An 11,710-nucleotide genomic window follows, 5' to 3' on the forward strand; every position below is an offset into this window, starting at 1 on the left:
TTCATAGGTTCAGAAGGGGTGACATAGCTAAGAGCCATTTCAGCAGCGCAGTTTCCTCCTCTGATTCCCAGGTGGGTGCAGCTCCCTTTCTCCCTGACTGAGGGGAGCTATGCTCTGAGATATGCCAAAGCCCTATGAAAAACTACGTTAGTCAGGTACAGTTGTATAGGACACACTCCCCTAACCCCATACTGTAAGGGAAAAGACTTGTGGATTCTTTTTGACCTTCATATAGCCTACAATGCTGTCAATAACGTACTCCAACATTCCCTAAGTCTTTCATGACATCTCCAACCAATACATATCCCAGCTTCATCAAACCCTTCACAGTGACTTCAGCAGCATTAAGACGAAATAAATTCCTAAATGCAGGGAATGTGAGACAGTTGAATGTGCTGATCCTAACTGACACAAAGCAGATGAGGTCACCATTAAGATTTTTGTATGAGCATGCAAGTTTGATGGCATTGGGCGGCTATGTATTATTTCTTATTTCCCTGTTGAAAGGTTTTGGTGGAAAAAAGAGACAGATGCTGAAATCAAAAGGCAACAAATTTAAATGTGATAAAAGGTTACAGAGACAGGACTGAGCCTCATTGCAACTAGATAGTATTAATGCCAAGAGCTTGGTTTATACAAAAAATCTCTTGGTTTATACACTGTAGCTATTTCTGTTCTGCATTTGTAACAAAGCATCAGGATGTATCCATCCCAGAGGATGATGTGGATGGAATAGGAAAATTTACTATCTGTAACAAAGAAAGATGTGAGGCAGCATTGACTAAACTCAAACCTTTTAAAATCAACAAGCCCAGATAATGTGCACCCAAGAGTCTTGAAATAGCTGAGAAGTGCTCTAAACCACTGGTGTTAAAAATTAATCTTGGAAAAGAAGGGAAATGCCAGTGTGGTTCCAATATTTTAAAAAGGGATGCCCCTGGGACCTACAGCCTAGTTAGCCTGACATCAATCCTGGGTAAAATAATGGAAGAGTTCATTTGGGTCTTTTATTTTTAACATCTAATTCTTTGTTGATAATGCCGGTTAGTTTGGTTTCATGGAAGATAAGGCTTGTCAAAGAAATCTTGTCCTTTTTGACAGAATTACAGGTCTGATTGATAAAGGCAACTGTGATGATACAGTATACTTGGATTTCTCCAAGGCATTTGACTTGGTACCACATACAAGTTTTTTAAATCAAAGTGTTATATGGCATTAACAAGGCTCACAGACAGCTCTCAAAATGTAGTTAGTAATGGCAGGTATCCATATGTGGAGCTGTTTCTAGCAGGATTCTGTAGGGATTAGTTCAATGCAATTTAATGATTAAAAATCTAGATGCTGATTGTGACTGAATGCACCCATGTAGTCACATCCTACACGCCACTGTATTGCTCTTCGTACAAAATATGCCTTGTGAGGTATTATTTGAAAACTAATAACTCACTGATCAATAATGTGGTGAAATGTGTATAACAACATTATAAAGCTATAAACGTATGCTGAAATTATGACTGAAATGTGTTTACGAGACAAGTCTGGGAAGGACGTAAACCTGTTTCTCAAGGACTAGCTTTTGCCTCGAGCCAGGTGCCATCAAAGTTGATTGGCAATCACCAGTCAAGTGGCTGTTCTTGGTCAACAGCAGGGAGCAGGAACAGCTCAATCTGCATTTTAGCAAACACCAACATGGAATCTCCTTTATCATGAGACCCCATGTCTCTGTCATCACAGTAAAAAGGAAGTTAACTAGGGGGTGACCCTCAGGAAAATGCATTTCAAAGGGTAGCTGGACTATAAAATGAGGGGCAAAAATGCCCTAGGTGTTTTCTTTCTCTCCTTATTGCGCTCTCTCACCTAAGGAAAAAAGGAACCAGCCTTTGGATTTTGGAAGGAGTTCTGACATGAGAATTTGGTCTGCCCACTCGCTGGAACGTGTGGTGAGGATTTTAACCTTGAACCAAGTCTAGTTTATTAAGTTTTAGCTGCTAGAATGTGTTTTAGCTTTATTTAATTTGTAACCATTTCTGACTTGAATACCTTATGTTTGTACTTACTTAACATCTTTGTAGTTTCAATAAACTTAAACTTAAGCCAGTGCTATGTTTAAACTGAACTGTGGGGGTAACTCCAGTTAAAGTAGCAAACTGTTGTATATTGACCCCTTACAGGGGCAATGGCCCTAAATATCTGAATTGGACAGGGGAGGAGTGGGCCATGCAGAACACACATTTTGGAGATAATTCAGGACTCAGAGGGTGTTGGGGTCACCATCATGCAAGTATTAATGGGACATCAGCTGGGGAGGATTAGTGGTCTGAAGTTGTAGAAAGAATCTTCTGTCTAGATGACTGGTGGTGGGTCTTGCTCACAAGCTCAGGGTCATGCTGATTGCCAGATTTGGGGTTGGGAAGGAATTTTTCCTCAGGTAAACTGTGGCACAATTCAGGCTCCTGAGGTCAGAAATGTCTTATTCTAAAAGTCTCTGGGCTCAGTGCAGGGTAACTGGTGACATGTAATGGTCTGTGACATACAGAAGACCAGACTAGATGAGCTAATGGTCCTTTCTGGTTTTCAATTCTATGAAACTATAATGGATGGGAGTTTTTCTGTAACAGGACCAGAAGTGCCATTGAAAATCACTAAGGGGCTTTGGAAAGCCCCGCTCTGTAAATAGCCCGAGTTAATACAAACCCTCCTGCTTCAAGACATAAACCTGCCCCTCCAGCAGAATTCATAATCATAAGACTGTGAGCAGGACACCCACCCCAGAGCATGTGGGGTAGAGTCTTCGCCTCATGTTCTTGAGTTCTACAACCAAAAGTTCCTTTTCTGTGCCTCTCTCTGCTCCCTCACCACACCCCACTCAGCGTGGCTCTCCTTGGTCAGAGAGGACCCAGGGTTCAGAGGTGCATCTGTGTGAGTTCACCTCTTACTTGGGGAAGAAGGCACCTGGTTGCTCTACCATCTGAGCACTTGCTCTGACTGACTGCTCCGCCAGCTGCAATTCCTCTCCACTAGCTGTCACACCAGCCACTCATTACTCTGTTGGCCACCCCATCAGCTACCATTCCTTGCCACTGGCCACCCTACCAGCTGCTTCCATCAGCTGCCCATCAGTCACCTTTTGCTGCCACCTGCCTCTCTGCTGTGACCTCTTCAGGTCAGTCTCTTATTGATTTTCAGCTCTTAGGAGGCTGAAACATTGTCCCACCACAAGTGATTTCAGATGCTAGTAACGCAATTATTATTTAACATAAAAGACTCTTCATGGACCCTATTTATCTCTGTCTTTGAACATTGGGGAGGAACAATTTAAAACAGACCAGGGACCCTTAGGGAGAGTCCACACCACCTGGCTGGGACACCTGCCCCCACCTCTCTCTGCTTTCACAGGGGTCTGACATTTGAGTCCCTGGCTTAATGAGGTCCTTTCAGCTGAGGGTGACCTCATTCAGGACAGGTTAAGCACAGTTCTGCTGCTCCCCTTTACTCATACAATAAAGACAACAACATTGATAACAGCATTTCACTACCCCTGCATTCAGTGCTAAAGTGATTTGTAACCCAACACCAGCCAAAGTTGATCAGTTGGAGCTACACATCTCCTGTCTGCTGGATATCTAAGCAAACACAGTTTGGTCCTGAAGTCTCCACCCTCCAGGGGTTGCCAGGTGTATGTTTTTTTTAACAGAATGCATGGTCGAAAAGGGATCCCAGTGGCTCCAATCAGCACCACTGACCGGGCCATTAAAAGTCTGCTTGGCAGCGCAGTGGGGCTAAGGGAGGCTGCCTGCCGTGGCTCTGCACAGATCCCAGAAGCAGCAGCAGCATGTCCCCTCTCTGGTGCCTATGAATAGGGGCAGCCAGGAGGCTCTGCACACTGCCCCTGCCCCAAATGCCAGCTCCGCAGCTCTCATTGGCCATCTGGCTGCACCTCTGCATAGGAGCCAAAGGCGGAACTGCCTGAGGTAAGCACCACCCCTGTCCCCTTCCCCTGCCCCAGCCCTTATCCCCCTCCTGCTCTCCAACCCCTTGGGCCCCAGCCCAGAGCATGCTCCTAAACCCCTCATCCCCAGAGCCTGCACCCCCAGCTGGAGCCCTCACTTCCCCTCCTCTAGCCCTGATCCCCCTCCTGCCATCTGAACCCCTTGGTCTCAGCCCAGAGCACCCTCTTACATCCCAAACCCCTCATACCCTGCCACACCCTAGAGTCTGCACCCCCAGCTGGAGCACTTACATCCCCCTGTACCCTAATTCACTGCCTTAGCCCAGAGCCCCCTCTTGCACCCTGAAACCCTCATTTCTAGCCCCACCCCAGAGCCCACACCCCCAGCTGGAGTCCTCACCTCCTCCCGCACCCCCACACCCTGAGCCAGGTGAAAATGAGTGAGTGAGGGTGGGGAGAGCAAGAGACGGGGTGTGTGGAATGAGCGGGGGTGGGGTGTGGCAGGGGACAGGGCAAGGGTGTTCGGTTTTGTGTGAGTAGAAAGTTGGCAACCCTCCACCCTCCCCAACTAGCTGTCAGGGGAGAGTTCATTCAGACCCTGCTTACCTGCACACAGGCGCAGGAGTCCCATTGAACCTCTAGCACTTGAAAGATCATTTGTCTGAGTCCTTTCACTGAGGGCTACATTCACAAAGGGCCTATCTCTTTAGGCCTCCACGTCCAACATTTGGGCACAGTGACAGTCACAACCCCCCTTCACAGCTGGTCCATAACCCTGGAGATAGCGACGTCCCCATGGTCCTTGGTTTCCACTGTTCGGCAGGCATGAAACCGCCTAAGCCCTGGCACTGCCCACAGCCAACAAGCTGCTTAGAGCCCTGGCTCACGACTTCGCCCTGGCCAGATTCTCTAGCTAGGTGATCCCCTGCCTCTCTTGCCGGTGGGGCCTGGTCTGGTAGGTGTGCTCTTAGCTTGTCAAGCCCATACAGCTTGTGGGGTCCCAGAATCCCCCAGGATCTAGGGCTTGCATCTTCCTAGGTCACCCACGTCTTGGGAGCATGGCCTGATCCCTGGGCATTCTGGGGTGGAGCTTTCTCAGTATCTCCCACTTCAAATTAATATTTCAATATTGCTGAATCAGGGACTCGAATCTCTCTCCTCACAGCATGAGTGAGTACCCTGCCATGGGGCTAACATGTCAGCATCTTGCCCATGCACACACTCTCCTTTGCTCTGCCCCAAGGAATACTGAACTATTTAGACAAAACTTTAATGGGCGAGACTGAGCGATCCCACCCCAGAATGCCCTACAACCTGGTGGGTGGGGCATTCCCAGAGGTTGGGAGGCCCAGGTTCAAGTCCCTGTTCCAGATCAGGCAGTGTAGGGGGTTGAAAACAACTCTCCCACATCCCAGGTGCATGCCCTGGGATGTGGAAGGGGGTCAGGTCTCTCTGTCTGGTGTTTCATGAGAAAGGGCTGAGCCTGCTTAAGTGCAATTCACTCCTGACTTTTTTCGATGGCTCCTTGCTCAACATGCTAGTTTCTGAGGATCCCTTGCTTGGGTGCCTGTGTCCTCCCATGCAATGCAGGGCGCACCCAGGCACCTGACTTACAGCTGAGGATTCCAGTGAGGAACAGGATGCCAAAGAGTTACAGACTGTAACATCAGTGCGCCATGCTGACTCTAGCTCTCAGCTCCCACAGTGATGTGTGGCCATAACAAAGCCAGCAGGGAAATGAAAGTGACTGTATTCCCTGCAGGATCTGAATGGTTGCAGTAAATAAGGCAGGGGCCCACATGTTCAGTGATAAATGTTCCCTGAGCCCGCCCAGACTGTGCACTGGATGACACACAAATCCTGCAGCAATAGGCCTGTGCAATCCTTTAGCCATCACTATTAGCCTATCACAAAGCATATGTCCCCAAGGGGGCTGTACAGACAACCTTAAATGTGGCATTTCTTAACTTTCAAGCATTGGACTTTGCAAACTGAGCTGTTTCTTGTGCCCCAGTGTTTGTGTGTACACAGAGCTTTCTCACGGTCACAAGCCCTCACTCCGTTCTGCTGCTCAGCTACTTTCTGATTCCTGTGTGCCTGACACTTGCAACACTGAGAGCTGTGGCCACACCAAGTGTCCTGGGATGCTGGGGTTCTGGAGGGCTGGGGAAACCTCCCACTGCTGTGGTTAGCCATTCGGCCACACTCTTGCTCTTGATTAAAGATGAACTTTCCTGTCTATGCAAATTTGGTGCAGCTCTGATGAGCCTGGCAAGTTGCCAAAGCAGCTGTGGGTTGGAGCCACTTTGGGCAAGTGGGGATGAGCAGGTGCTCTCTTCCTTTCCCAAGTGAAAGCACGACACTTACTGCCTGCAGGCACTGACATGCTGGGGAAGGAAGCAGGTCAGCTTGAGTGTACTGAGCCTGCACCTGCACAGCATGGGGAGAGGTCTGTTTACACAAACGTGTCGCCAAAATCCAAAGACTGTCACCCAGATCTCCCGTGGCAAAGTTCAAAGGAACAAAAGTAACTCCCGTTAGTGGCATTTCATCTTCGTTGCTTCATTTAGGCCTGCATCATGCGGAGTTCCAGCGTTCACAAACCTGTTTATTCTCCATCTTCTCCCTGCCCCTGGGGAAACAGTGTAGATTCAGAACCCATCCACACCACCACCACAGTTTTGTAACCAATCATGATCCAACCACACAGCAACTTCTGACGGGCCTATGGCTGGTCAGGGGAATGGCTAGTTGCATCCATGTCACCATAGCACCAAGTTAATAACTGTTGAATCTTAACTTGACCTGCTGCTCACAAACAGGGAAGAAATAGTAGAGGAAGCAATAGTGGATGGGAACCTGGGAGGCAGTGACCATGAGATGGTCGAGTTCAGGATCCTGACACAAGGAAAAAGGGAAAGCAGTAGAACAGAGACCCTGGACTTCAGAAAAGCAGACTTCGACTCCCTCAGGGAACTGATGGGCAAGGTCCCCTGGGAGAATAACATGACGGGGAAAGGAGTCGAGGAAAGCTGGCTGTATTTCAAAGAAACCTTATTGAGGTTGCAGGAACAAACCATCCCGATGTGTAGGAAGAAAAGTAAATATGGCAGGCGACCAGCTTGGCTTAACAGTGAAATCCTTGCTCGTCTTAAACACAAAAGAACAGCTTACAAGAAGTGGAAGATTGGACAAATAACCAGGGAGGAGTATAAAAGTATTGTTCAGGCATGCAGGTGTGAAATCAGGAAGGCCAAATCACACTTGGAGTTGCAGCTAGCCAAGAGATGTTAGGAGTAACAAGAAGGGTTTCTTTAGGTATGTTAGCAACAGGAAGAAAGTCAAGGAAAGTGTGGGCCCCTTGCTGAATGAGGGAGGGAACCTAGTGACAGAGGATGTGGAGAAAGCTAGTGTACTCAATGCTTTTTTTGCCTCTGTCTTCACAGACAAGGTCAGCTCCCAGACAGCTGCACTCTGCAGCACGGTATGGGGAGGAGGTGACCAGCTCTCTGTGGAGAAAGAAGTAGTTCGGGACTATTTAGAAAAGCTGGACGAGCACAAGTCCATGGGGCCGGATGCGCTGCATCCGAGGGTGCTAAAGGAGTTGGCCGATGAGATTGCAGAGCCATTGGCCATTATCTTTGAAAAATCATGGCAATCGGGGGAGGTCCCGGATGACTGGAAAAAAGCTAATGTAGTGCCCATCTTTAAAAAAGGGAAGAAGGAAGATCCAGGGAACTACAGGCCAGTCAGTCTCACCTCAGTCCCTGGAAAAATCATGGAACAGGTCCTCAAGGAATCAATCCTGAACCACTTAAAGGAGGAGAAAGTGATCAGGAAGAGTCAGCATGGATTCACCAAGGGCAAGTCGTGCCTGACTAACCTAATTGCCTTCTATGACGAGATAACCGGCTCTGTGGATGAGGGGAAAGCAGTGGATGTGCTATTTCTGGACTTTAGCAAAGCTTTTGATACAGTCTCCCACAGTATTCTTGCCAGCAAGTTAAAGAAGTATGGGCTGGATGAATGGACGGTAAGGTGGATAGAAAACTGGCTAGATAGTCGGGCTCAACGGGTAGTGATCAATGGTTCCACGTCTAGTTGGCAGCCGGTATCAAGTGGAGTGCCCCAAGGGTCGGTGCCGGGGCCGGTTTTATTCAATATCTTCATTAACGATCTGGAGGATGGTGTGGACTGCACCCTTAGCAAGTTTGCAGATGACACTCAACTGGGAGGAGTGGTTGATACGCTGGAGGGTAGGGCTAGGATACAGAGGGACCTAGACAAATTAGAGGATTGGGCCAAAAGAAATATGATGAGGTTCAACAAGGACAAGTGCAGAGTCCTGCACTTGGGACAGAAGAATCCCATGCCCTGCTACAGACTAGGGACCGAATGGCTGGGCAGCAGTTCTGCAGAAAAGGACCTAGGGGTTACGGTGGATGAAAAGCTGAATACGAGTCAACAGTATGCCCTTGTTGCCAAGAAGGATAATGGCATTTTGGGTTGTATAAGTAGGGGCATTTCCAGCAGATCAAGGGATGTGATCATTCCCCTCTACTCAGCACTGGTGAGGCCTCATTTGGAGTACTGTGTCCAGTTTTGGGCCCCACACTACAAGAAGGATGTGGACAAATTGGAGAGAGTCCAGCAGAGGGCAACCAAAATGATTAGGGGGCTGGAGCACATGACTTATGAGGAGAGGCTGAGGGAACTGGGATTGTTTAGTCTGCAGAAGAGAAGAATGAGGGGGGATTTGATAGCTGCTTTCAACTACCTGAAAGGGGGTTCCAAAGAGGATGGATCTAGACTGTTCTCAGTGGTAGAAGATGACAGAACAAGGAGTAATGGTCTCAAGTTGCAGAGGGGGAGGTTTAGGTTGGATATTAGGAAAAACTTTTTCACTAGTAGGGTGGTGAAGAACTGGAATGGGTTACCTAGGGAGGTAGTGGAATCTCCTTCCTTAGAGGTTTTTAAGGTCAGGCTTGACAAAGCCCTGGCTGGGATGATTTAGTTGGTTTGGTCCTGCTTTGAGCAGGGGGTTGGACTAGATGACCTCCTGAGGTCCCTTCCAACCCTGAGATTCTATGATTCTATGAACTGGGTGCCACCCCACTTGCTGCCTAGTCTCACACAGCCCCTAGCTCAGCGTTTCTCAAATGTGGCCACCATGACTGCATGCTGCCACCAGGGGCTTTTCCTGCCACCACAGCCTCCTTGTCAGTGATTGGGAGGAGGGGAAGAGGTGGCCCCTTCCCTGGGGCCACCAGCAGGGGTTGGGCTCTGCCCCCCTCTGTAGCCAGAAATGCCAGAGGAGCAGGCAGCTGGTGTGAATTCCCCACCTTCCTGGGGGTGGTGGGGCTCGGGCTTCTGGATTCAGCCCAGGGGTGCCAGTTCTGGCCAGGGGGTTTGGGGCTCCAGCTGCACAGCAGTGGGCTCCAGCCCCTGGCTCCTGCTGTCTCCTCCATTCCTGGCCCTGGCTGCACAGTGGCAGGCTCAGGCTCTGGCCCCAGGCTCACCCCCCCCCCCCTGCCCATCAGCATTGGCCCCCATTGTGTCCACCCACCCCAGGTTTCAGCCACACAGCAGCGGGCTCCGGTCCCTGACCACAGGGCTTTGGGCACCAGCCTAAGTCACCCCCCAGCCATTGTTGCTGGCCCCTGCTGCCTACCATGGCCCCTGCTGCCTATCACCTCTGGCTCCCACTGCCTCCCTATCCACCTCTCCATCCAGGGCTTAATTTGTTCCCCAGCTTGCTGGGGCTGAGTAAATCTGCTGTGAAGAGTGATATTTGTATGTTTGTTAATATCACTTTTCACTGCCTCCCAGCTAGCTAGCAAGTCTGCTGCTGTGAAAAATATTAACAAACATACAAATATCACTTTTCACAGCAGCAAACTTACTAGCTAGCAAGTCTGAAAAAAAGCAACCAAAAAAGCAAAAGAAACAACAACAAAAAAAGACAAGAACATGCAGAGTACCTTATTTGTGTTTCTATTCTGTTTAGGTCCAGTAAGGAATAGAGAGAACTGTACATTATTTTTTTCCCCAAGCTTGCAAAAAAACCCTACATAAATAAATGACAATGATTTGGATGTGTATATGTGCATATTTATTTATTTTTCCTAAAGTTAATTGACAATTTTTCCTAAAATAGTTAGAGCGGCCACTAGCAAGAGTTGTTGGCTGCACTCTGAGGCTACCAAAAAATTTCTTGAGAACCCCTAGTTCCTGGCACGTAGCTAGGACTCCCAGCCACGTCACTATAAGAAGTAGAGCTAGTCCTCTTTGCTTTCATAACTCTCTGCACTTAGCCATCCAGTCGAGCCCTTTCCCATGTGATGAAGGTGCCTGGTCTCTGGAGCCTCCACACTCCCTGGATAAGGTGTCCTGGTTTCCATGGCCATGTCACCCAGCAGGCATGGGCAGGTTTCAAATGCCTATAACATGGTTTGCTGGTCAGAGTGCTCACATCACTTTTTGGCTGACTGAAAGCTGTGAACTGTAGCTCACCTCCATTTCCTGTCTCTCTATTGTGGGGATTGTGATACCCTGGCACCCCAATATTCACCACTGTCATGTAATTAAGATATGTTTTGTACAAAGTATGTCCTGTGAGGTATCATTCTAAAAGTCTTGATCTGCTAGACCAGGGCAGGCAAACTTTTTGGCCTGAGGGCCGCATCGGGTTTCGTAAATTGTATGGAGAGCCCATTAGGGGAGCTGGTCATGGCCCGGCCCCCACTTACTATCTGCCCCCCCCCCGGGGACTCCTGCCCCATCCACCCCCCTTCCCTGACAGCCCCCCCAGGACCCCTGCCCCATCCACACACCCTGTTGTCTTAAATTTACAGCAACCATTATTATTGGCTTTGGAAAGTATCTACTGAGATGGGATGGATCTAAGTAGTGAGGCTGGTGGACTACTTTTGCTACTAATTTCAGAGAAGACAATCACCATTCTCTCTTGTAAGTCTACTGTTGAAACTGCATGGGTCATTGAACAATGCCATCTAGGCATCTGCTATAACTGTAGTAGATCTCTGTCCAGTAATGTAAACTACCCTTGGATCAATCAGAGAAATATCAATTAAAAACATACCGGAAGAAGCAATGACTTCAGTTCACAAGTTGAATAATTAGGGCACTTATACTGACTTCTTAAATGAAGAGGACAAGAAGTGTTTGTTAAGCCATCTGAAAAAGTAAAGTGCAAATACTTGATTCTTACATCTCTACAACAGCAGCTTCTGGATTCGATGAACCTCTACCTAGCCTTTACAGATGCCTGTCTTATAAAACACCATCAGTTGAGTGGAGTAAGGCACTACCTGCAGTGGGGCTGCAATGTAATCAGGACAGAATAGAGAGCTTGAACACAGAGTGGAATATCATATGATGAACTTCAACTTCTTCTTTATCGTCACTAGTGGCTCGACTCAAACTTTGTGCTGTGTTTCCTGGGATGAAAAAAGTAGGAATTAATATTTTTCTGCTCCCAGTCACAACAGCTACAGTTGAGCTTTTCCTCATTGAATAGAATTTTGAATAGAAGTCCCCTTCTGCAGGATCATGAGCATATCATGAAGGACTGGCGGTACCAGACACATGAGATGCCACCAAAAATGAATGTACTGCATTCGAGAAGTTAACAGAGTTGTGCAAAATTACAACAGGAAACCAAGAAGGAGGTAGCTATAGTGCTTCATAGTAAGCTTGTGTAGCCAACTTGTGTGATGATTTAAAAACATAAATTAAACC

Source organism: Mauremys mutica, chromosome 7 (assembly GCF_020497125.1).
Source record: "Mauremys mutica isolate MM-2020 ecotype Southern chromosome 7, ASM2049712v1, whole genome shotgun sequence".
Lineage (NCBI taxonomy): Eukaryota > Metazoa > Chordata > Testudines > Geoemydidae > Mauremys > Mauremys mutica.